At 47.8% G+C, this 26,220-nt stretch overlaps 1 long non-coding RNA gene across 2 annotated transcripts in view; it reads left to right on the top strand.

Annotated features, from left to right (window-relative positions):
• The first annotated feature begins 2,692 nt into the window (after positions 1-2,692).
• LOC115089789 overlaps positions 2,693-26,220 on the top strand; it is a 30,349-nt gene continuing 6,821 nt past the window's right edge. The window contains exons 1-2 of one of the 2 annotated variants that reach the window (XR_003856235.1): positions 2,693-2,799; positions 3,952-4,078. This is a non-coding gene — a long non-coding RNA (uncharacterized LOC115089789). Of the gene's footprint in view, positions 2,834-3,951; positions 4,079-26,220 lie in introns of both variants that reach the window. The other variant, XR_003856234.1, reaches the window with a different exon arrangement.

Here is a 26,220-nt window from a genome sequence, read left to right as displayed (position 1 = left end):
GAGAGCAAAGTTCATCTGCATCCTTTAAGCAGTTAATGAAGCGCTGATATGTCCTTTCAGAGCATCTTTGCAGTGAACCTACTGAGGAGCCGGTAGGAACTGCATCCCTAATATTGTTGGCACGCATATTATTCTTTATGAGGGAAATTTTCAGCAGCTCATGGAGGGCTAGAGTCTGCAGGTAGAAAATAAATGGAAGACTTTAGCCCAAATTTTCAAAGCGGACTTCTAAGCATAGGTCCCCTTTGAAAGTTTTTGTGGGTAGTGCCGGTAGCGCTGGGACATGCACCCAGCAAGTTACGCCTGCTCTCAACACATACTTTGTAAAATCACAAGTGTGCTCATAAACGGCTTCCCCATCCGAACTCTGCCCCCAGAACGCCTCTCGCTAGTCCAAATTACGCACAAAATCTTGTCCTGCACTCACTTTTCCCCAGACACTGAGGTTTATGTGCAGAAATTCTTTTCAAATTAACTCCTATATATATCAGAAGTGAGTGTCTCGCTGCTCTGCCTTAAAAAAAAAAAAAAAAAACAGACTGGAGTGGTGCTAGTCTTTTCCCTAGTAGGGTAGACAGAACATTGGGGATGGGGGTGGGGTGAGGCTGCTTCTCTTTCCCTCGGTAGACCTCATCACTCGCTGGAGCGGCAGTAGCTGCAGGGACATGGCCCCGTGTGCCCTCACAGGTTCTGCCTCCTGCACGGAAGCCAGGAGGGGCCTAGAAGCACAGGCTGACCCAGAACCAGTCCCAGAACGAGAAATGAGATCTGTGGGGTGCAAGAGAGAAAGCAATGATGTTGCTTGCAATCTTAACAAATGTGTTTGTGCTTTGTACTGGAAAGGGTAGCAATGGGAAAGAGGGCTGAGGCTAATTTTGGGGTGATTATGGTACCCATAAGCCTACTCCTTCCCTAGCTCTCCCCTCAGTATTGCCCCTGCAGAGAAAAGATCAGAGAGGACTTTTTTTTTTGGGGGGGGGGGGGAGGGGAGGGCGGTAGTTCCTCTTTTCTCCTAACGTAACTTAATCAGAGCCATGCTGGGATCCTTATGCCACGAGCCTTCATTCATAAGTACCCAGGGATTTTTACCCTATTTTCTAGATCCTCTCCCCACCGTTCCTCGTCATAACAACAACGGTCCTAAGGCTGGGAGCCTTGCGCCAGACCTCCTTCTGGGGCTCTTTATCAGGGACTTGAAATCCAGCCACCAGGTGTCGCCCTTGTTGATGAGCACAGCTCCCCTTCCCCCTCCCAGCAGCTGTGAAAACTGCCTGCAGCGTTCCAGGGTGCAGCAGACCAATGAGGGATTGGAAGCAGGGACTCTCTGCAGGGCAGTGCACCTCCCTTTCCCCTCATCAGCAGTTTCTCTACAAATCACCGAAAGGAGAAAGTGAAGCTGGCTCCAAAGGCTACCCCCCTGGGCAAGCTGGAGAACCCATTCCAGAATCCTGAAGAACGTCTCTCTCCTTCTAGCAGGTTGCACATTAGTCCTTGATGGCCAATGAGAGGCATAATAGACACTTTAAAACATTGTTAAAACATTGGCTCCTGCTGGCTGATGCCTCATTAACTTTAAAAGTAAAGGAAGTCCTTTCTTTTCTTTTTTTTTATTGTAATGCCTAATTAGTAAATCCTCTTCGTTCAGACACCTATTCCTGCCAGTGAGTGATTCATTCTTATTTTCTGTTCAACTTCATTAAACAAAGGTTATACTTTTCACTTCCCTGAAAGATTCTTTGCAACAGCTTTCCCTGGACCTGAAGGAAAATTATTAAAAAAAAAAAAAAAGTATTTGTATATAATCTTTTGAGACTAAACAGGTCCTTTCTTCAAATATGATAGCAAGGATCAAGGATAGAAGCACATGCAGTATATCCCTAAGTGTGGGGTCAGCAGGAAATAAATGCTGTAGAGCACTTCAGATGATGGCTTTGCATAAATTAGCAAGATCCTAGTCCTTAGAGGTGTTTGAAGAATTGTGAACTGGGGAAAGTGAGGAGATAGGTGTTAAAATAATGCCTCATCAGACCTGTGAGCAGAAAGTGATGACGGTTGCCAGACTAAGTCTTAAATCCAGTATATTCTTTCAGTCTATTTTTTTAAAATCTAGCAGACGAATAATTTCTATGTCCTTTCCTGAATGCTTCAAAGTAGCTTTTAAGGATTAATATAGAAAAATCAAAGAGCATTGTCCTATAAGTATGTTGGTAAAATGGTTAGATATACCATGTGCAAACAGTTATCGGTATATAAAAAAACCTTTAAATAAATATAGCCTAGAGCCCCAGTTTTCTATAATGCTGCATCGACAGAATTGGCACAGAAGTTACTCACAGACTCTTAGCGTACAAACGTGATGGGGCTTTAAGCTAGGCCCTGCGTCATTTGAGTATGACCCTTGAAGGGAAGTCCCCATGATGTCTTCTCTGCGTTTCTTGCTTATGGAAAAGGACTGATAAGACAGCTACCATGAATGACCACCAGATGGCAGAATTGTTTGGCAGAAGAACATGGTGTATGTTAACTAATGGGGAGCTTGCGAATGGAATTTCTATCTGGTGTTCTATTGAGTGTTTCCTTTACGTGCCTACGGAAGAAGGGTCCACTAGAGGGAGTATTCTGAGGACTATAAAGACCTGTGTTCAACGTTTCGCAGGAAACTGGAGGCACCCAGCGGAAGGTTGGGAGCCCCAGCGTGCATGGAAAAGGATCAGAGGGGTGTGAGCATTGGGAAGCTGGGGAATCCCTAGGGGAGAATTCTGGAGTCTGTCGGGGAAGGATACAGAGTTGCTTTGCATGGTGAGAAGAGATATACAGCTGTCAAATGAGTAATGTGAGTAATTCTGATGTCAACACTGAGAGGAAAGGGAGTAACATATTCCCCTGCAGAGAGGGTTGGGGAGTACTTTTCGTATTTCTTTATAAAAGATAAGAAGTGCAAGTGTTGTGTGTTGTGGCGAAGATGCTACTACAGCCTCGCTGAAGAAACCTTTGCACCCTGATCAAATCAGTGTCTTTTAAACGTTTTGTAATCTCAGACTGCTGGAAACCCCAGAAATAATGATGCCTTTGTGTGTGAGACCCTCCTTTATTCCAAGGGATGGGTTCGTCAGAAGCTGGTATTAGAGTTGAAGGAAGGTGGGGAGCAGTCAGAGGGGGAGGTCACAGAGGGGAAACAGGCGTGGGTGGGTTTCCCTTTTCAGTTTGTAAAATATTGCCCCGGCCCACTGCCGCATCTCTCTGATCATTGTTTGTAGCGAACCCACCGAGAGACCTGGTGCTTAGCTCCAAGACAGGCATCAGCCCCCTCTCATGTTTTATGTGCCCCATCAGGGGTTAACGCAAAGGAGAAGCGGACGGAATATGCCAAAGGTTGCAAACCAGGGCTTGAAGTGGGAATAAGAAGGAAGCAGATAACTAGAGACTTGCCAGTTAACTTTAACAGTGAGCAAAGTTCTGGGAACACTACCAATGAAAGGATAATGCATTACATTGAAACAAGTATATTGCAGCATTGTTTCTCAGTCATACTAACATAATAATGACGGCAGAAAAAGACCAAAAAGGTCCATCTAGTCTGCCCAGCAGCTTCCCAAGGTAGTAACTGCCGCTCCGTGCTGGTTACCCCATGTTTCTCTTAAGGGTAGTAACTGCCGCTCCATGTAGTTTAGCTTTTTTTATTTATTCCCATCCTCTAGCCTTTTAGGGATCCACAGTGTTGTCACCTCTCTGCTGGCTTTATTTCCACTGGTGTGCAGGGCAGCAGTGAAATATTTGATTTCCAGTGCTGCTTCTGCCACTTTTGTTTTTTTCCACTTACGCCCTGCAAGGTGCCCCAAAATCTCCACACCCCCCCCCCCCCCTTTTTGTGTCGGCCCACTGGATTTGTGCCTCTTCCTCTCTTCGGGATGCCCAGAAAAAAACCGACCCGTGTTTTTGCTGCCTCCCCAGCATCACTTCTGTCCCATGGGGAACACCAGCGGCTGAAGAGATGGCACACGAGGAGGAGGAACTGAGCAAGCGCGGCTATTCCACTGCCTCAACACCTGTCCTGCAGCAGCATGATCACGGCAAAAAGGTAGGCGGGAGGGGAGAGAGGGGCTGATGCTGGAGAAAGTTACCAGGAGGGGAGAAGAAAGGAGGGAGAGAGAGAGCTGGGGGGAAGGGAGCTAAAAGGATCTAAAAAGAACAACGTGCCAGGGGAGGGGAAGATGTGAAAGTGCAGGACAACCCCCCCCCCCCCCCCAGCTCTATCCATTTGCTGGCTGGTATTTAATTGAAAAATAAAATGAAAGAAAATGGTGGCTGGCTAAACGCAAGGGTTGCTGGCTTTGCTACTGCAGGGACTCCTCGAGGGAGGCTTCCCCACTGCTTTTCAGCCTGTAAGCATTACAGGACCTAAACAACATTGCACAGGGGAGATCTGGTCAACCAACCACCCACATAATTCTTAAGTAGAGAGAGCCACTGGCCGAGTGAGCCATCTAGAGCTAGACTACCATGAGAGTTAGGCAACAGGGGGTGTTGCCTATTTTGACTTCAATAAGGCCTTTGACATGGTTCTGCATTAGAAGACTGGTAAACAAATTATCCATTTTATTATTTAGTAAATGCAAATCCATGAAGCCAAGCAATAGCATCCTCGTTAACCAAGTTCAAAGCTATTCATCTACCTCTTAGTTTGTAGAGTGGACACTCCTTTATAATGTGTGACCTACTTTGTGCACAATGGGTTGGCTTCGAGGCCCCAGTGGTGAACTTTGGATGGACAGTGGCCTTTGTCTCGTCTGAACATGTTTATCTGAGACCAATGTTATGGTGAGTCAAAGCCAGCAACTTAAGGAATGGATTTCCTGCGATTTCCATGCCTCAATCTAAAGGGTGGACAAACAGATCTTGGTCAGGGAAGTTGCTTCATAAGGGATGTTATGAGGTGGATTAAGCAAGTCATTGTACAGTGGTAGGCAGGTGCAGCATACAGGGTCATCGCTTGGCATGGGCACATGGGCCCATATCCCAGCCCTATTGGATAAGACCCCAAACCTAAGACAGCAGAGAACAGCTGCTCTGCTTTATGCTCCATCCCCTCCCCTCTTTTCCCCGCAGCAACAGACCGCACTAAGGTGGACAGGAAGGGAGGGAATGAAACTAGAGCAGAAAGCAGAGCAGAGAAGTCCCTCTGCTCCTTGGACCAGCCCCTCCACTCCTATCCCTTACAGCAATAGGCAGTATGTGGGAACAGGAGAAAGAGAGAGAGGTATGGAACAAGAAGCTGAGGGGATTTTTTTTTTTTTTTGCTCTGCTATGACCACATTGGCCCTTTCACTCTTGCACCCCCAAGTGTTGACTGTTGCCACAGGGACAGGAAGAGTGGAAGGGCTGGAGCAGACACAGCTCCTGATCACAGTTGTGAGTGATTTGTAAGGAGGGAGAGGTGAATGCTGAATGGAAGTGCGACAGGAATGAATGCCAGAGGAGGGAATGGGTGTAGAAGGGAATGAATGTTGGGGAAAGGGAGGACTAGGTGAACGCTTGGGCAGTGAGAAGGGAATTGAGTTCTAGAAGGATTGAATACCTGCCCCATCTTCCTGACTGGACCCTTTCTTTTCCCTAAGGTTCGCCCTGCCATGTATTCTGCAACAGCTGTGAGACGATTGAGACTCCAGTGGGAGGGAGGGAAGGCTGTGTGTAAGAGAATGAGGGAAGGATGAGGGGGGGGGGGCACACAAGCTGGGAAAGGGAGTAGAAGGGTGCAAGTAAGCCAGAAGGATGAGATAGACGGAGACAGAGGGAGGGTGTATATGTGTGTGAAAGAAAGTCATAGTGGCGAAGGGGTGGAGAGGGGAATGAAAGAGGCAAAAGATGAAATTGGGATGGGGCATAGGAGGTGATGAAGGATGTAAATAAGTAAGTGATGAAGGGGGAGGAGTGAAGAAGGATGAGAGAACCAGACGTCATAATTGGGTTAGAGGAAGAATTTGAGAGAGAGACACAGGCACACACAGAGATGGGAGAACTAGGATGGATGTGCAAGAGTCAAACAGGGCTGTAGGGAGTGAAAGTGGAAAATACGCAAGGGGAAGACTGGGGGTGAGAATGAATCAGAGAGATAATGATAAGGGAGTCAGACTGGAGGGGATGGGAGAACATGAGAGGGAATGAATGAAATGAAATAGTGGAGAGGGGGTAAGAATAAAAGAAAATGGTAGGAGGTGAGAGAGTCCGTGTGGGGATGATGGGGACTGGTGAGAAAGCCAGATAGGCAGTGGCTGGCTGGGAAGAATGAAAGCAGATGGCGGGAGATGGATGGGGAGGAACAACCCCAAAAGGAGATGGAGGATTGAGAGGGGCCATGAAGAGGATAACTAGGGAAGTAAAGCATTGGAACAGAGAGAACCAGAGGGTGAGAGATGCTCAACAAAACAAGAGGTATGAAGGAGAAATAGGAGTGGATCCAGCTGACAGTGGTGATGGTGATGTAAGGGAGTGAGTTAGATGAAGAGAAAACATAAATAGCGGAAAATTAGATGAAAGAGAAGATCAATGTAAGAAGGAAATGACAGAGGAGGAAAGAGAAGAAAAGTGAAATGGAAAGGCGGATCTGGAAAATATGGAACATGATGGCCATTTCACTTCTCACCTTGATTGATATTAAAGAGTTTAGAATAGCCCTGAAAACTTGGCTATTTAATACTGCTTTCGAGGGGTAATCGCCTTTTTGAGGTCAAGGAACAAAGCCCAGAAAAGTAGTGGCTTAATTTTAGATAACATCTGGAGGCTTATAAATATGTGATGATATCCACTATTAAGAGATTGATCAGATGATGCGTTAATGTGTTGTTCGATCATTTTGTGTTTTATGTTTTTTATTTGATTATGTATGTACGTTATGTTGTATGCCACCATGATCTGTGGAGTGTGCAGCTTAGAAATTCTTTAAAATAAATAAATAAGAGTGAGAAGACAGACAAGAAGAAAGCAGAAAAAAAAAGACTGAAATCAATATGATTAGGAAAAAATCCATCAGCCTACAAATGCAGAAAAAAAAGGATTTTATTTTCAGTGTCCTGATCTAGTAGCTTTATGGCTATTGGAGTAAACTGAATTCTCTACACACTGTAATAGCTTTTATTAGATCAATGTAAGAATTATCCAACTATATTTTACATGAGCTATTGAGACCACATATGTTTATTCATTTTATTTAAAATGCTTGTATTCCGCAACTTCCAAATTAAAATACTTTTACAGGACAGATAGATCCCTTTTTTAGTCATGAATAAAATCTCTAATGAATGTTTTATGTGTAGGGAACCTTTGGTTTCCCTAACTAAAAGGAGTGTACCAATTGATTGGGAAAGTTCTGTGTAGAAGTTAGTGAGAGAGGTTTGGGTTTTGCTCCCCCCATGTGGGAATAGCAGATGGTGTGTCCTAGCTGTTTATCATTCCAAAGCACCATCTATACTCATGGATTTTTTGTTACTCTTTCCAGACGCAGGAGATCTCTGCCTCCTGTCTGGATTTTTAGTTACAGTTTCAAGTTGACACGAGCTCTCTTTCTCCTGCTTGCTAAGTTTTCCTAAGTTATGTGAAAGGAGTAAGGAAGTACGCCATTGTCTCAGGTAAAAACTTACGGGCCGATTCAGTAAAGTCCGCAGGAGAGCGGACGAACGCCCACTCGCCTGTGCGCGCGATACAGTATTTAAATTAGGTGGTGCGGTAGAAACGGGCAAAAGGAGGCGCTAGGGACACTAGCTGTTACGTCTAGTATTCAGATAATAGTGGAACCACAGTTTAGACCGCTTACCTGGAGACGTAGGAGTCTGGACTCAGGAGGAGAGCGCGGGTATCGGTAGGCAGTCCGAGTCAGGGCAGGCTGTAGACAGAGTAATCCAGAGGCAGTCCGAGGTCGGGGCAGGCAGCGAGCAATCAGGAACCAAAAACAGATAATCCGAATAGGCAGGCAGCAGGCAGAGTAATCCAGAGGCAGTCCGAGGTCGGGGCAGGCAGCGAGCAATCAGGAACCAGAAGCAGATAATCCGAATAGGCAGGCAGCAGGCAGAGTAATCCAGAGGCAGTCCGAGGTCGGGGCAGGCAGCGAGCAATCAGGAACCAGAAGCAGATAATCCGAATAGGCAGGCAGCAGGCAGAGTAATCCAGAGGCAGTCCGAGGTCGGGGCAGGCAGCGAGCAATCAGGAACCAGAGGCAGATAATCCGAATAGGCAGGCAGCAGGCAGAGTAATCCAGAGGCAGTCCGAAACAGGTCAGAAGCAGCGAAACAGCAAGCCAACACACAGCGATGCTCCCAGGAACAAAAGTGGCCGAAGCAAAGAACAGGAGATGTACTTCAGTTTAAATAGCCCCAATCTCCCGCGCAAAGTGGCCTTAGTCGGCGTCTGACGTCAGGGGGCGTGGCCAGTCCAAATCGCGCGAGACTTGGTCCTGCTTGCGCGCACAGAGGCCAGCGAATCGCGGGGGAAGCGCTATTCCTGCGCTGCGGACCCGCGCCGCAGACGCCAACTGAAGCGCGCCATCACACTCCGTGCCCTGCCCGGCTCCTCCCGCGCGTCGCGCCGCCGCGCGCCCCGATCGAGGTAACAGTACCCCCTCCGCAAGGCCCCCTCCGCCGCCCCCGGGGGCCAGGCTTAGAGGGAAAGCGACGATGAAAAGCCCGAAGCAACCGAGGCGCCTGGAGATTAGTGGAGGGCTCCCACGTATTTTCCTCAGGACCACAATGTTTCCAGGAAATGAGATATTGGAGCCGCCCTCTGACACGTCTGGAATCCAATATAGCCTGTACTTCATACTGATCAGACTCAGGAAGAACCGGACAAGCGGATCGCCGCGGTCAATGCGGCCAGGTTAGGACTGCAGGCTTCAAGAAAGAGATATGGAATGCGTTGTGGATCCGCAAGGAGGGGGGTAAACACAGGCTATAGGTGACCGGGGTGAGACGTCTCCGGACGGGGAAGGGTCCAATGAACCGAGGAGCAAATTTAGCAGAGGGTAAGCGTAGGCGAAGGTGACGAGTGCTTAACCAGACCAGATCCCCGCAATGAAGATCAGGAGCCGGGGTCCGTAGCCTATCGGCCTGATGCTTCATAACCGCGGCGTTCTTAATCAGCAGAGCATGAGTCTCAGCCCATAAACGGGACATGGAGGTAACGGTGGCGTTGACAGCTGGACAATTGGAGGAGGTGCTAACAGGTAAAGGAAAGTTCAGATGTCGGCCATACACCAGAAAGAACGGAGAACTACCGGTGGCCTGATGGACAAGGTTGTTATGGGAAATCTCGGCCCAGACTAATAGAGACGCCCAATCATCCTGTCGCTGATTCACGTAGGCCCGAAGAAATGCCTTAACAGCTTGATTAGTCCTCTCAGTAAGGCCGTTGGACTGCGGATGATAGGCCGACGAAAAATCAAGCCGTACCCGGAGGAGGCGACAGAGATTAGTCCAAAACTGAGCCGTGAACTGAACACCTCTATCGGAAACAATACTTAGGGGAAGGCCATGGAGGCGAAAAATATGAAGCAAAAATAGACGAGCCAATTCGGGAGCGGAGGGCAACCCGGGAAGAGGAACGAAGTGCGCCATCCGAGAAAAACGGTCCACCACCACCCATATGACCGTATTCCCTTCCGAGGGTGGAAGATCAGTGATAAAGTCGGTGGCAATATGGGTCCACGGAGACCGAGGAGGAGGAAGCGGATGTAAGAAGCCGAGAGGTCTCCGCCGGGGCGTTTTCTGGGCAGCACAAACAGGACAGGAGTCCACAAAATTCTTAACGTCCTTTGCCCAGTTGGGCCACCAATACTGACGGGAGAGGAGTTCCTGGGTACGAGCAACCCCCGGATGTCCCGCCAGATGGGAGGAGTGTGCCCACCGAAGAACCTTTAGGCGCAACCGCTTGGGAACGACCGTTTTCCCGACGGGTACCGTAAAGGTGGCGGCCAACTGGATGTGAGCCGGGTCGATGAGGTAGCGAGGAGGATCCGGGTCATCCAGAGAGTCAAAGCTCCGAGAAAGAGCGTCCGCTCGAACATTCTTCTGTGCAGGACGGAAGCGGACAACAAAATGAAACCTACTAAAAAATAGTGCCCACCGGGCTTGTCGTGGGTTGAGACGCTGGGCAGTAGCCAGATATTCAAGATTCTTGTGGTCTGTATATACCGTAACCACATGACGAGCCCCCTCCAAAAGGTGTCGCCACTCTTCAAAGGCCAACTTAATGGCCAATAATTCCCGGTCACCAACGGTATAATTCCGTTCCGCAGGAGTAAATTTTTTAGAAAAGAAGGCACACGTCACCCACTGCTCTTCTGCGGATCTTTGAAGAAGAACCGCCCCCACTCCAACAGCAGAGGCGTCTACCTCGAGGGTAAAAGGACGTGCAGGATCCGGTCGTCGGAGACATAAATCAGTGGTGAATTCAGTTTTTAAACGATGAAAGGCCAATCGTGCCTCTTCCGGCCAGGACACTGTAGAAGCTCCCTTCTTAGTAAGCGCCGTGAGAGGTGCCACTAACGATGAGAAATGGGGAATAAACTGCCTGTAGTAGTTGGAAAAACCTAAAAACCTTTGTAAGGCTTTTAACCCCACCGGTTGGGGCCAGTGAAGGATGGCATGAAGTTTGTCAGGGTCCATGGATAATCCTCGGTTCGAGACAATGTAGCCAAGAAAGGGCAATTGTTGTTGATGGAAGACACACTTCTCTAGTTTGGCGAACAGTTTATGCTCCCGAAGGCGTTGCAGGACTTGTCGGACATGGAGCACATGTTGAGATAGTGATTGAGAAAAGATCAAAATATCGTCCAGGTAGACAATTACATGGGAGTACAGAATGTCACGAAAGATGTCGTTAATCATATCCTGAAATACCGCGGGGGCATTACAAAGACCGAAGGGCATGACGCAATATTCATAATGACCATCATGAGTATTGAATGCGGTTTTCCACTCGTCCCCCTCCCGAATTCTTATCAAATTGTAGGCCCCTCGTAAGTCCAACTTGGTAAAGATTTGTGCCCCTTTAATGCGATCGAACAATTCCGAAATGAGAGGAATAGGATATTTATTCTTTCTGGTAATGGTGTTAAGGCCACGATAGTCAATACAAGGTCTTAATGACCCATCCTTCTTCTTTACAAAGAAAAATCCGGCGCCGGCCGGGGAAGTGGAAGGTCTGATAAATCCGCGCTCCAAATTCTCCGCAATATATTGACGTAGGGCCAATGATTCAGGTTCCGAAAGGGAATAAATGCGCCCTTTGGGAGGAGTCTTTCCAGGTAAAAGTTCGATGGAGCAATCGTACTTGCGGTGAGGTGGTAATATCTCCGCATACTGTTTGTTGAAGACGTCTTGAAAATCCTTATAGGGTAGTGGAATACCATTAACAAGTCGTGTGGACTGCAGTGGAATCTTAGGTAGAGTCTTGATGCAGTGTTGAAGGCAGAATGGACTCCACTCTGCAAGCTGTAGCGAGGCCCAATCAATGCGAGGCTGATGCAAACGTAACCACGGTAAGCCCAGAATTATCTGGTTCACTGATGAAGGAAGTACAAATAATTGAATGCTTTCCTGGTGAAGTAAGCCGGTGTGAAGCAACAAGGGTTTGGTAATGTGGGTGATGAGCATACCCACAGCTTGCCCTGATACTGAGGTTACCGACAGGGGAGTGGACAATGATTCCACCGGAATTTGATATTTCTGCACGAGCAGTTCCTGAATGAAATTACCCGCCGCCCCTGAGTCTATGAAGGCCTGACAGTGCAATGGCTCGCGGTTGAAGTCAATGGTTGTGGGTAATAGCAGTTGTGGAGAGGGAATGGTGGGACCCAGGGAGGCCTCTCCTACCCGACCTAGGTCCGGGAGTTTCCCGGTTTGTTAGGACACTTGTTGAGGAAGTGCCCCGCTCCCGCACAATATAAACAGAGGTTCTTAGCACGTCTCCTATTTCGTTCCTCGAAAGTCAGACGAAATCTATCAATCTGCATCGGTTCGTCTGAATCTCCTGATGCCGGGCCAGCCTGTGGGGCGACCATCGGTTGTTGAAAAGTCGGAGCCAACCGGAAATTTCTTCGGGTGGCAGCTCGTTCTCGTGTCCTCTCCTGAAAACGTAGATCCAATCGAATAGCTAATCGGATTAAGCCCTCCAAAGTCTCTGGAGGGTCTCTACCCGCTAATTGATCTTTAATATTCTCCGCCAGACCTTGACGGAAAATTGCCGTAAGGCTCTCCTCACCCCATGCCAATTCAGCGGCTAAGGTACGAAAGTGAATGGCGTACTCCCCAACAGTTCGTGCGCCTTGCTTAATCTGAAGTAAGTCATTTGCCGCGGAGGATGAACGTCCTGGCTCGTCAAAGATCAGACGGAATTCTTTGAGAAATCGATCCAGAGAATTGAGGATGGGATCATCTCGTTCCCACAAAGGAGAAGCCCATGCTAAGGCCGGACCTTCTAACAAGGACAGGAGAAGTACTTCAGTTTAAATAGCCCCAATCTCCCGCGCAAAGTGGCCTTAGTCGGCGTCTGACGTCAGGGGGCGTGGCCAGTCCAAATCGCGCGAGACTTGGTCCTGCTTGCGCGCACAGAGGCCAGCGAATCGCGGGGGAAGCGCTATTCCTGCGCTGCGGACCCGCGCCGCAGACGCCAACCGAAGCGCGCCATCACACTCCGTGCCCTGCCCGGCTCCTCCCGCGCGTCGCGCCGCCGCGCGCCCCGATCGAGGTAACACTAGCACGTCCCTAGCGCCTCCTTTTGACATGGAGCGGCGGCTGTCAGCGGGTTTGACAGCCGATGCTCAATTTTGCCGGCGTCGGTTCTTGAGCCCGCTGACAGCCACGGGCTCGGAAACCGGACGCCGGCAAAATTGAGCGTCCAGTTTCGGCCCGACAGCCGCCAGCCCGTTTTAAATTTTTTTTTTTTTTTAACTTTTTTTACTCTTCGGGACCTCCGACTTAATATCGCCATGATATTACGTCGGAGGGTGCACAGAAAAGCTCCGTCGGAGCGCACTGTACGGTATCGGCCTGTTAGATTGTAAGCCCTCTGGGGATAGGGAAATATCTACAGTTCCTGAATGTAATCCGCTTTGAAGTGCTGAAAAGTGGAATATAAATATCTAAATAAAAATAAAATAAAATAAAGGAAGGAAGGAAACTAAACAATACAAAGTAAAGGTAATGAGAACTTTGTTGCTGCTACATGGAGTATTACATAAGGGGAGAATAAAATGCCCACCAGGCACTGCACAAGGAGTTAAAGGATTCAAGAGGATCTAGGAGTGTAAAATCTGAGACTAAGTTCTGATAATCTGTTGGGACTATATTCTGACCACCTTCAGTGGGAAGAGCTGGGAAAATAAATTGGAAAAGTTAAAAGGTGACTGAACTAATTTCAATCTGATAATTCTGAAGCAATTGGAGTAATTGGGAAGAAGAAGGAATTTAGTGAACATAAAGTGCTTCCAGTAAAAGTAGAGACTTTGCTAACGAAGTAGAGTCACAAATTTATTGAAGCTGTAAATATTATTTAGTCATCTAATTAACTATCAATAAAGGAGTTGGAAACCACTCTTTGTCTCATGTGTGTTTATTGGATGCATAAATTAATATAGTTATCAGTGCTACATACTAGAGACAGAAAGGGCTTATTGCAAAAAGGAAGCAGGCAAAAGAACTATTGTTTGCTCCACATTGGAATCCTGGGACTCAGAAAGTAAAGCAATCTGGCGGAGTGAAGGAGAGACAGAGACATTGGAGGGGTGTGGTGAAGAAAGGATCCATCTCTTTTTTCCTTTTCCAGTGTGCCCTTGGGTGCAAGTAAGGTAGGAGGAGGCATTGTGAGTTAATCTGGACAGGGAATAGGACATCTATTCATATTGGTGTAATATACAGACCTCCATTACAGACAGAGGAGATGGATAGAGATTTAATGGAGGATATTCATAGGTTTGCTGTGAAAGGGGAGGTTCTGCTGCTTGGGGAGGAGAACTCTTCTGTCAAGAAGTAACTGTTGAGCGTCCCGGCCGCATCCGCTCCATGGCCGGCCCTGCTCACCTTGCTCTCCTGTTCACGAGCTCTGGGCTCTCGTCTCCCGTACAGGCCTCACAGCACGGCTCCACGTCCTCGGCCCTGCCCCTAGGCGCACGTGTGGCCAACCTGCAGCCCTTTAAAGGGCCAAGCGCGGGGAAACCCTGGGAGGCGCACGCTGATGACATCACAGAACCATCATATATAAGGCAGGGCTCAGACCCATGATGCCTGCCTTGGCAATCGGGTCGTACACTCCGGTGTTGCTAGTTTGCCTGATCCAGTGTCTCCTGTTCCAGCGTCTCCTGCTCCTTCATCTCTCCATTCCTGGTCGTACCCTTCGGACTGATCTCATGGTACTGACCTTTGCTTGCTCCTAATCTTGTCTGACTGCTGCCCGTATCTTGACCTCTTCCTGTTCACTGACCATGTCTGATCACTGCCTGGAACCTGATCTCTGCCTGTACACTGACTTCGTCTGACCGCTGCCTGGAACTTGACCTCTGCCTGACCTGACTACTCCTGGATTGACTAAAGGTATTGACCCCTGCTTCGGCTGACCATTCTGGACTGATACTCTGGCCTTGATCCTCGCTATCCACTCGGACACTCTATTTTGGCCTCCTGTGACCTCTGAACATTCTCGCCTGGACACCGACCGCGCACCCTTGTTCATGGTGGGCACGCCCCTGCGCTTCCTCTCTAGGAGACCCTACGAGGCCCACCTAAGACTAGGCGGCCCGGGTACCCAAGGGCTCAACCTGCAGAAACCCTGGGTTGCTATTGGCGAAGCTTCAGCTAGACTCTGTCTCCTCCTGTGCTCCGCCTCCTGGTGGCAGGCACTCTCTGGGTCCAACCAGAGGGCCATACCAATCCTGCTCCAGGCCCAGGGTCCACCTCCAACACAACAGGTTGCCAAGGCCATGGACTCGGCGGAGTCTCCCGCTGTGCAGGCCATTCCTGGCATAGCTGCTCATGTCCGAGAACAACAGCGAACCCTAGAAGCTTTGGCTTCATCTGTGGAAAGACTACAGTCTCAACTACAGGATCTTGCTATGGCCAATTCAGGGGGTTTGGCTCAAACCCTGCCCCTGAGGACATCATTGGTCCTTCCAGCTCCACCCTATTTCAATGGGGATCCGTGCCTCTGCCGAGGCTTCCTCAATCAGTGCTTTATGCAATTTGCACTGCAGCCTGCATTGTTTCCAAGTGAGACCACCAAGATTACCTTCATCCTCTCACACCTTGAAGGGAAAGCTCTGGCATGGGCTTCCCCACTCTGGGAGTGTTCTGATGACATCCTCAATCATCTCTCCCACTTCATTTCCGTTTTCAAGCGGACCTTTGAGGACCCCGGCCGATAGGCGATTGCTGGTCACCATCTTCTTCACCTCCATCAAGGCTCGCATTCGCTCACCGAATTCACGGTAGAATTCAGGACTTTAGCTACCAAACTGGGCTGGGAAGAGGACTGCTGTTTAAAATCCCACCGCAGAGGTAAAATTGTTTAAAAGAACAACCCTGATACTACTGGTAATTAAGAATCTTTATTATAAATCATATAATATGCATACACAAAACAGATAAATACCCAGGAAGCAAAAAGTACACAGGAAGCAGAAATAATGTATACTTACATAATAAAAGAGCTCAGCGCTGGGCTCTGCAACGGATACAGAATCCGTGCCAGCCCTATTACATACCAGCTTTTCTTATATAGGTTAAAAATACAAAGTCAGCTAATTATCTGATTTCTGCTTGCATGCTTCACACCACTACATTTTTTACGCTGTCTGCAGCTGTTGTTTGTCTCCCCTTATCTCTCTCTCCCCCCTGCATTCTTTCCCACAGACTATTTGCTGCGTACTCTCTGCGATATCTCCTGCCCCATCCTGTGGCTTAATTTTGTTGATTGGTGTCTGTGTATTCCTGCAAAAACAGTTTTATAGCTTTGTCTGGCATTCAAGGTCCCAGGTTTGTGTTCTGGGGCCTGCTGGTATTTTTCCATACCAGCAGTATGTTCAGTAATGGTGGAAAGGCCGGGGATTGAACCCGGGTATAATCAACAAATCAACAAATCCTCCCTTGAATCAGAGGGGCCTCTGATTCACACTGGTATTCAAGTCTTCATGTCTTCACACAGGGGACTAGCAGAGAGACGAGAGCCGTTCTTCTCAGTCTGGGGACGAAGCTTTCCTTAACACCTCCCTTTTAACTACTCTTACTTTCTTCACCCCTTCTATCTTCGACCTGAGTTGTGGTATGTATCATACGAGCAGTACTCAGCTTAAGATTGCTATAGGCTATCATATTTGCCCTTACAGATTCTGGTCGTTTCTATATTTTACGAGTCGAATCACAATTCCACATATTTAATGCAATGCTACTGAATAAAGTTATCAATAATGGATGAGTAAGCCACTTTACACATTTGCAGCTGAGGGTGATTTTTCAGTGAGAATATCCCACCAATGATGGGATAGGTCGTCTTTTCACAGGCCAAATCTCAGGAATGAAGATGTTCAGCTACAAATAACATGTGTTGTAATTAATGAGAGGCAGTGTGCTAATCTATATTTACATAGGTCAAAACAATATGTAATTGAACATGCATGAAACGCTGGTCCTCTCAGGACTAGCAAACAGAAAAACAAGATAGGCAAGAAAAAGCTCTGAGTAATGGGTCAGAATATCCTTAGCAATACCTAAACCCCATCTAAACTGAATGGCCCTGGAGTTTAACTGACACAGAGATCTGCCCAATTTAAAACAGTAGCAAGGCGTGCCTGTGGCCTGCCAGGAGTGTCCACAGGGATTGGTCTCAGTATCTTGAGTCTTCTGTCATCCATTGCGATCTCCATTCTTCTTGTTGTATGTGGTTGGCCTCTCTGAGTTCTGGGGGACACCCAGCTCATACGGGCAATCTATATGGAGGGCCTGTCTCCTGCCCTCAAGGATGAGCTGGTTGCTTGTGAGATTCCCACATCTCTCAAGGACCTGATTTCCCTGGTCGGCAAGATTGACCACCGCCTACGCCAGCAACACCAAGAGGTAAAGGTCCTCCGACCTACTGCCGTACACCCAGTTCGTGCTGCAAGCCCCCAGTTAAAGGCCTTACCAGCACCTCCTCCTTCACCAGAGGAACCGATGCAGATCAATCGCTGGCACTTGTCTCATGAGGAGCGCCTCCAACGAAAGAAAGAAGGCCTTTTGCCTATACTGTGGTGGTTCTGGACACCTTCTGCAATCCTGCCCCGTGCGGCCAGGAAACTACAAAGCCTAAGCCCGGTGGGGGTCCCGAGCTTGGGTGCTCCCTTTGTCCCTCTTTAGGGAATCTCACTCTTTTGCCACTACTGCACTCGTGGACACTGGGGTGAGTGGTAATTTTATTCTGGAGGACATCATCATTCTACTCCAGATCCCACTTAATCTCTGGAAGTGCCTCTCTGCATTGCATCCATCCAGGACGCATTACTCATCGCACCATGGCCTTCCGCCTCACCGTGGGAACCCTCCTTGAAGAGGAAATTTCGCTATTTGTCTTGAAGTGTTCCATGCACCCGGTAATCTTAGGACTTCCGTGGCTCCAAGTACACACACCTCATTTCGACTGGCAATCCCTGCAGATAATTCAGTGGGGTCCCCAGTGCCAGAACCGCTGTCTGCGACAGGTGTCTCCAGCGGTCACCATTCTGAACTCTGCAACCCTTTCTGGGTTACCTGCTCCGTATTCTGACTTCAAAGATGTGTTCTCCAAACAAAATGCTGACATCCTGCCTCCACTCCGAAAATTCAATTATCCCATTGAGCTCCTACCAGGCACCACGCGCCTCCCAAGGGCAGAACCTACCCCCTCTCACTTCCGGAAACCCAAGCAATGTCAGAGTACATTAAGGAGAATCTAGATAAAGGATTCATAAGACCCTCCAATTCCCAGGCAGGAGCCAGATTCTTCTTTGTGAAGAATAAAGATGGCAGTCTATGTCCCTGCATAGACTACAGTGGGTTAAACGCCGTGACTCGCAAGAATCGTTACCATCTGCCCCTCATCAGCAAACGTTTTGAGCGTTTACAAGGAGCCCAGATCTTTACAAAGTTAGATCTCCAAGGGGCATACAATCTTGTACGAATTCAGCCAGAGGACATCTGGAAAACCGCCTTCAATATGAGGGACGACGAGTACATAGTAATGCCTTTCGGACTTTGTAACACCCCTGCGATCTCTCAACGTTTGATGAATGAGATCTACTATACTCATTTGTCATGGTATATCTGGATGATATATTGATCTTTTCCAAAGACCTGAAGTCCCACCGCTCACACGTTCAGACCATCCTCCAACGCCTCAGAGACAATCATCTCTACACAAAGTTAGAGAACCGCCTTCCATTCCTGGGGTACATCATCTCCAACCATAGCTTCACCATGGATCCTGAGAAACTTCAAGGTATTAGAGATTGGCCCCAGCCAGTAGGCCTCTGAACCTTACAAAGATTCCTTGGATTTACAAACTTTTACAGGAACTTCATCACTAACTACTCCACACTAGCTGTTCCACTCACGGCCATGACTAGGAAAGGTAGTAACCTCCAAATTTGGAGCCCCAAGGCTCAATCTGCTTTCCATGCCTTGAAAGAGGGCTTCTGTACCGGACCATGTCTACGACACCCAGATCCTAACCACCCCTTCATCATCGAAGTTGACGCCTCCGCCATTGGGGCTGGGGTGGTCCTGAGCAATATTCTTCCAAGGGGGTCTTAATACCCTGCTCCTTCTACTTGCAAAGGTTTTCTGCCGCGGAGGGGGATTGGGGATCATGAACTCTTAGCTGTGAAATTGTCCCTTCAAGAATGGTGCCCCTGATTAGAAGGAGCGCAACATAAATTCACGATATTTACAGATCACAAGAACCTCGAACACTTAAAGGAAGCCCAGTTCTTGAACCCAAGACAGACCCCCTGGGCGCTGTTCTTTGAACGATTCCATTTCGAACTCCGCTACTGCCCAGCAGCAAAGAATACCCGAGCGGATGCTCTCTCTCACTCCCTTGAACCAGAGGATATGCCCGACACTCCTAGACACATCATAGTCCCAGCATGCATATCCCTCACTGTTACCACCACGGTACCAGCCGGGAAGAAGGTGGTCCCACGCCGATTCCAGGAGCGCATCTTTCGCTTGGCCCACAACTCGAAATTGGCCGGCCATCCTGGCCAGGCTCAGACCCTCGAGATGTTAAGAAGACACTACTGGTGGCCCAGCATGGTTAAAGACTCCCGTAGTTATGTGGACTCTTGTCCCATCTGTGCACAGCAAAAATCCCTGACTGGCCATCCATGGGGACTCCTCCAACCTCTTCCAGCTCCCACCAAACCCTGGTCAAGCATCTCTACTGACTTCATCGTCGAGCTACCCCCAACAAAGGGCAACACAGTATATAAAAAATCTAAATAAATAAATAAATAAATTTAGGTTATTATTGACCACTTTTCAAAGATGGCACATTTTATTCCACTTCCAAGCCTCCCCTCGGCTCCTGAACTGGCAAAACTCTTCTTAACCCACATATTCCGCTTACATGGGTTACCCAAAGAGATTGTTTCCTATCGAGGGCCACAATTCCTGACCTCGTCTGATCGCTGCCTGGAACCTGACCTCGTCTGACCACTGCCTGGAACTTGACATCTGCCTGACTACTCTCGGATTGACTAAAGATTTTGACCCCTGCTTCTGCTGACCATTCTGGACTGATACTCTGGCCTTGATCCTAGCTATCCACTAGGACACTATTTTGGCCTCCTGTGACCTCTGAACATTCTCGCCTGGACATCGACCACGCACCCTTGTTTGTGGTGGGCACGACCCTGTGCTTCCTCTCTAGGAGGCCCACCTAAGATCAGGTGGCCCAGGTACCCAAGGGCTCAACCTGTGGAAACCCCGGGTTTCTATTTGCGAAGCTCCAGCTAGCCTCTATCTCCTCCTGTGCTCTGCCTCCTGGTGGCAGGCACTCTCGGGGTCTGACCAGAGGGCCTTACCAATCCTGCACCAGGCCATGGGTCCACCTCCAGCGCAACAGTAACAGAATCTACATGTGAGAGGGCAATACTGGACCTGGTGCTCACCAACAGGGACAGTATTTCTGATGTTGAAGTGGATTATCATCTGGGAACCAGTGACCACTGGATGGTGTGGTTCAATATTAGGATGCAAGAGATGCAGGTTCATTCTAAGGTGAGTGTTCTAGACTTCAGGAAAATTAACTTTCTCAAAATGGGGGAAGACCTCAAGGAGTCATTAGCTAGATGGAAAAATCTAGGGGAAGAAGGGATATGCAGGGGATAAAAATTGGTTTTTGTTTTGTTTTCGAGAGGGGTTTTTCCCACAAATTTTGGTTTGTGGATGGTTTCGTCTGTGAGAAAAAAACGAAGCAAACAATAATAAAAAAAAACCAGCCAAAAAATGAAAACGAGGCCTCCTGGCCCCCACTTACCCAGTCCAGTAGGGATCCACTGGCGAGGCCTAGGCAAAAGCTGAAGCCTTGGCCTTACGCAGGCCGAGAGAGCCATATGTCGCCATGACCTCGGCCTACTCAAGGCCGACACCTTGGCCGGACCCAGGCTTGATATCTGGGCCTCAACCTAGGCTTGAGACCGGCTGACACTGCGACCTGGAGCCCAGACAGGGGCCCAATGCCATGACCCAATACAGCATCCGGCCAGATCATGGTGACTGGCTTGGGTCTGGGCTCTGGCCTAGCCCGAGGCCCATGCATTGGGACCCAACCTCTGGATCAGTCGTGGCATCAGGCCTGGTTCCAGGTTGAGGCTTCAGCATTGGGACCTGGCCTCTGGGTTGGGTCATGGCATCAGGCCTGGGCAGGGCCGCCATCAGGGCAGTATTCTTGGGCCTGCAGTATGGGGCCCCAGGATCTACTGCCACATATGGGGGCCCGCCGCAGCCGCCAGGCGGCAGGTGCGCTTGGGGGATGTATTAGTTCATGGCAAAGAGGCCCACTGAGGCTCTCTCCGACAGTCTGTCGCCCAGGGGCCTACTGAAACCTGGAGCCGGCCCTGGGTGCGGGCCCCAGAGAAGGGAGAGAATCAATGCTATGCGTGTCTTTTAGACACACATAGCATTGATTTACAGAGCACCGCAGACAGAGACTCGTCCGCGCGCTCTGTCCTGCCAGCGTTCACTGTCTGACGCGGCTGTGACGTCACCGCCGCGTCAGACAGTATGCGCCGGCAAAGCGCGCGGGCCGTCGCTGTCTGCTTGCTGTATGGGGCCTCAAAATTCCTGATGGCGGCCCTGGGCCTGGGTGTGGGCCAAGCCCCTGCCTTGCTATTGGTTTCGCGATGGATATCTGTTTTGGGTCTCAGCCAAGGCCTCAGCATCGGGCTGGGCCTAGGCCAAGAACCCGAAATCACGCTTTGACCCAAGCCTCAGCTCCTACTTTGGGCCTCGGCCTCGAGGCCCTGGCCTCAGGCCTATGCTTAGGCCCGATGCATTCCTTTCAAACAAATGCAACAAATAAGGTTTGTTTCATTCGGAGGGCCCCCAATTTGTTTTGGGGCCCCCGAATGAAACAAATTGCCCTTATTCATCTCGTTTTTGAAATTTGATTGAAACAAATGCACATCCCTAGTAGAAGGGCAGTAGGCAAAACTAAAAGGAGATTTCATATGTGCAACTAATCATTTTGTTAGGAATGTAAATAAAGAGAAGTGAAAAAGAAGACATGGTTTTCTAAAGAAAAAGCTAAAAGGGTAAGGGAGAAAAGGTTAACATTCATAAAATACAAGAGATCTCAGAAAAATATGTTAGTGATAGAAGGAAGTGCAAATGTGGTATTGTGAGACTCAAAGATGAAGGGGAGGAATATGTGGCGTTTTCCTGATAAGGAAAACGCAAAATTGCTTAACAAATATTTCAGTTTGATGTTCACTATGAAAGAGCCTGTAGCAGGATCACATAAAACAAACACAAATAAGACTGGAAGTGAGGTAAACCTCAATCAATTTTCAGAACTGTGTGTTCATAAGGAGCTAAGTAAACGAAGTAAATAAGGCGATGGGGCCAGATGGGATACATCCAAAGATACTAAAGGAACTTAGAGATACTCTAGGAACTCCGCTGGCTAACCTTTTCAATGCTTCTTTAGAATCTGGAGTAGTTCCAGAGGACTGTAAAAGGGAAGATGTGGATTCTATTCATAAAAAGGGAAGTAAGGCAGAGGCTGGCAACTACAGGCCAAACAGATGGATAAAGTAACGGTAAAAGCCAGAAAGATGCTTGGCTGCATAGGGAAAGGAATGGTCAGCAGAAAATGGGAGGTGATACTACCCCTGTATTGGTCCCTGGTGAGACCCCACGTGGAATACTGTATACAATTCTGGAGACTGCACCTTCAAAAAGATATAAATAGGATGGAGTTGCTCCAGAAGTTGGCTACTAAACTGGACAGTGTTTTTTTTGTTCTAAAGCATATGAGGATAGACTTAAGCTCTAAACATGTATACCCTAGAGCAGTGATTTTCAACCAGTGTGCCGCGGTACACTAGTGTGCCGCGACACATGGTCGGGTGTGCCGCGGGGAAAGTTCCCCAAACTATAGTGCCCCCTGTGTTTTGTTCCCCTACGATGCGCAGTCACGCTTCCTACAGTGTAGGAGCCGTGTACAATAACACATGCACGAGCTTTGAACGCTCGCGCGACTTAATGACATCACCGAGCTGGTACTTGTACTCTGGCCTCATGACCATAGTATTTCTCATTGTACCCCTTTATATTGCAGTATATGCTTGGCAGAGGTCCTTTAAGTGTGGCAGATAATGTAATACTCTTCTATTTTAGTGTGTGGCTGTGCACACTATCTCAGCAGTGATGGAGAAGTATTTGAGAATGGAAAAGGCAAATGCCGAACAGGACCCTGGACACAATTCTGACCTAGATGAAGGCCCTAGTATGAGAGGTCGACAAAAGAAAAAAGACAAGACGGTGAGCTCAAGGCAATACAGTGAAAGCTATCTTTCATTTGGATTTACTTTCACTGGGGATGCGACAGCACCAACACCACTGTGCTTGGTGTGTGGTGAGAAGCTATCCAATAGCGCCATGGTGCCAAGCAAGCTTAAACACCATCTCCAAACGAAACACTCTTCCGTTCAAAACAAGCCGATGGAGTATTTTGTACGCTTACGTACAAACAATGAGAAAGAAGCAACTTTTTTGAGAAAAAGCACACAGGTAAATGAGAGAGCCCTCAAAGCTAGCTACCTTGTTGCTGAACTCATAGCTAAATCAAAAAAGTCTCACACTGTGGCAGAAACATTAATACTACCAGCTTGTAAAGCTATTGTAAATGAGATGCTTGGCCCTGACGCAGCCAAAGAGATAGCTAAAGTGCCTTTCTCTGATAACACAATTTCCAGACGGATTGATGACATGTCTGCTGACATTGAAACAGTTGTTTTGGAAAAGGTGCACATCAGTAAGAAATTTGCCTTGCAACTTGATGAGTCGACGGATATCAGTGGACATTGTCAGCTGTTGGCCAATGTGCGTTTTGTGGATGGAGAAGCCATTAGAGAAAACTTCCTATTTTGCAAGGCACTGCCAGAAAAATCAACAGGAGAGGTAATATTCCAGGTCACATCGGAATATCTTGATAAAAGTGGGCTTACATGGGAAAACTGCACAGGTGTCTGCACTGATGGAGCCGCAGCCATGGTCGGGCGCATCAAAGGCTTTGTAAGTAGGGTTAAAGAAAGAAACCCAGATGTTCTTGTTACCCACTGTTTCTTGCACCGTGAGGCCCTCGTTGCAAAGACCTTACCAGCAGATCTAGTTCCTGTGTTGGATGATGTTGTGCGCATAGTGAACTTTGTGAAGATGCGACCTTTGCGATGTCGCTTATTTGCGTCTTTGTGTACAGAAATGGAAGCGGAACATAAAATCTTATTGCTCCACACGGAGGTCCGGTGGCTGTCACGCGGCAAAGTGCTGGCCCGTGTGTATGAGTTGCGAGAGGAACTTAAAATATTTCTGACAAACGAGAGGTCCGATTTTTCAAAGCTGCTTGCAAGTGATGAGTGGTGTACAAAGCTGGCATACCTGGCTGATATATTTCAATATCTGAATGAACTGAACACACGGATGCAAGGCCGAAATGAAAACCTGCTTACAAGCACTGATAAAATGAACGGATTCCGTTTAAAGGTGCAGCTCTGGCAACAACATGTTCAGGGTGGCAACCTTCAGATGTTCCCGCTCACCGAGAAACTGCATGATGGCAACACTGCTGCAATGTGCGAGGTGATTGGCAGACATTTGAAAACTCTTGAGGAGAAATTGTCGTTTTATTTCTCTTCAGCCTTCACAGAATGCCTTGACTGGGTTAGGGACCCATACAGTTCATTATCCGTTGCTGGAAAGGACATGACTTTAAAGGAGCAAGAGGAACTCATTGAACTGAAGCAAGATCGCGGTTTAAAGCTAAAGTTTGCTGATCTTCCTTTAGACAGTTTTTGGTTATCTGTTGCCAAGGAGTTCCCCATTCTGGCCAACAAAGCTATTTTGACATTGCTCCCATTTTCAACCACATATCTATGTGAGCTGGGCTTCTCAAGCTTGACTGCCATAAAAACTAAAAACAGGGAGAGACTGAGAACTGTTGAGGAAGAGCTTCGTGTGTGTCTTTCCACCATTCCTGCCAGGATATCCCTTTTGTGTTCATCGAAACAGGCCCAGGTTTCACACTGAATGAGTATAGATACATTTAGAATCTATATTTTTAAACATATGTATAATATGTACTGTTTTAGTGTCATTTTGTGCCATTTTGGTTGGTGGTGTGCCCCGGGATTTTTTAAGTGTAAAAAGTGTACCGCGGCTCAAAAAAGGTTGAAAATCACTGCCCTAGAGGAAAGGTGAAACATGATAGAGACATTCAAATATCTCAAAGATTTCCATGTATGGGAGATGAGTCTTTTTCAATGGAAAAGAAGCTCTAGAATGAAGGGTCATGAGATGAGGTTGAAAGGGGGTAGACTCAGGAGTAATGTTTAAAAATATCTTTACAGAGAAGGTGGTGGATGTGTGGAACAGTCTCCCAGTGGAAGTGGTGGAGACAAAAACAGTATCTGAATTCAAGAAAGCATGAGATAAATACAGGGGATCTCTAAAGACGTGATAAGAATTATAATGCTAAATTAATTGAATGGGCAGACTGGATGGGCCATATGGTCTTTTTCTGCCTTCATGTTTCTATTTTTCTGTTAAAACATCTAGCAAAGCTTGATGAATGGTCTAGGGTCTGGCAGCTAAGATTTAATTCTAAAAAATGCAGAGTTATGCATTTAGGATACAAAAACCCAAAGGAGTTTTACAGTATAGGGCAGAAGTGGCTAACTCCATTCCTCAAAAGTCACAATGAATATGAATAGATTTTCAGGATATCTACAATGAATATGAATGAAATAGATTTGCATACAATAGAGGTAGTGCATGGAAAGCTATCTCATGTATATTCGTCGTAGATATCCTGAAAATCTGGCCTGTTTGTGGCTCTTGAGGACTGGAGTTGGCCACCTCTGGTATAGAGGAAGAAATTCTTGTAAGTATGAAAAAAGAATGGGATCTGGGGGTGATCCTATCTGATGAACTTAAGATGGCTAAACTGGTGGATAAGCCGATAGCAAAAACCAGAAAGATGCTAGGGTGCACAGGGAGAGGAATGATCAGCAGAAAAAAAAGGAGGTGATACTGCCCCTGTATAGGTCCCTGGTGAGAACTCATTTGGATTACCTTATACAATTCTGGAGACTGCACCTTTAAAAGGATATAAACGACTTGGAGTCAGTTCAGAGGGTGGCTACTATAATGATCAGTGGCCTTCATTCTAAAGCTTATGGGGAGAGACTTGAACATGTATACCCATGAGGAAAGGCAAGATAGAGCAGATATGATAGAGACATTTAAGTACCTCGAAGGTTTCTACACACAGGAGGTGAGCCTCTTTCATTGGAAAGGTGGCTCTAGAACGAGTGGTCATGGGATGAGTGAAAGGGCGGGGCCGGTACTTCCACTAGACAAACTAAGTGGTCACCTAGAGCGCCAAAGTTTTAGAGGCAGCAAAATCTCAACAGCATGAGGCCCAGAGGGATGCTGCGTGAGAGCCAATACC

This window comes from Rhinatrema bivittatum, chromosome 4, assembly GCF_901001135.1.
Source record: "Rhinatrema bivittatum chromosome 4, aRhiBiv1.1, whole genome shotgun sequence".
NCBI lineage: Eukaryota > Metazoa > Chordata > Amphibia > Gymnophiona > Rhinatrematidae > Rhinatrema > Rhinatrema bivittatum.
The sequence above is the reverse complement of the archived record's forward strand: the minus strand, read 5'-3'. Positions and strand labels throughout refer to the sequence as shown.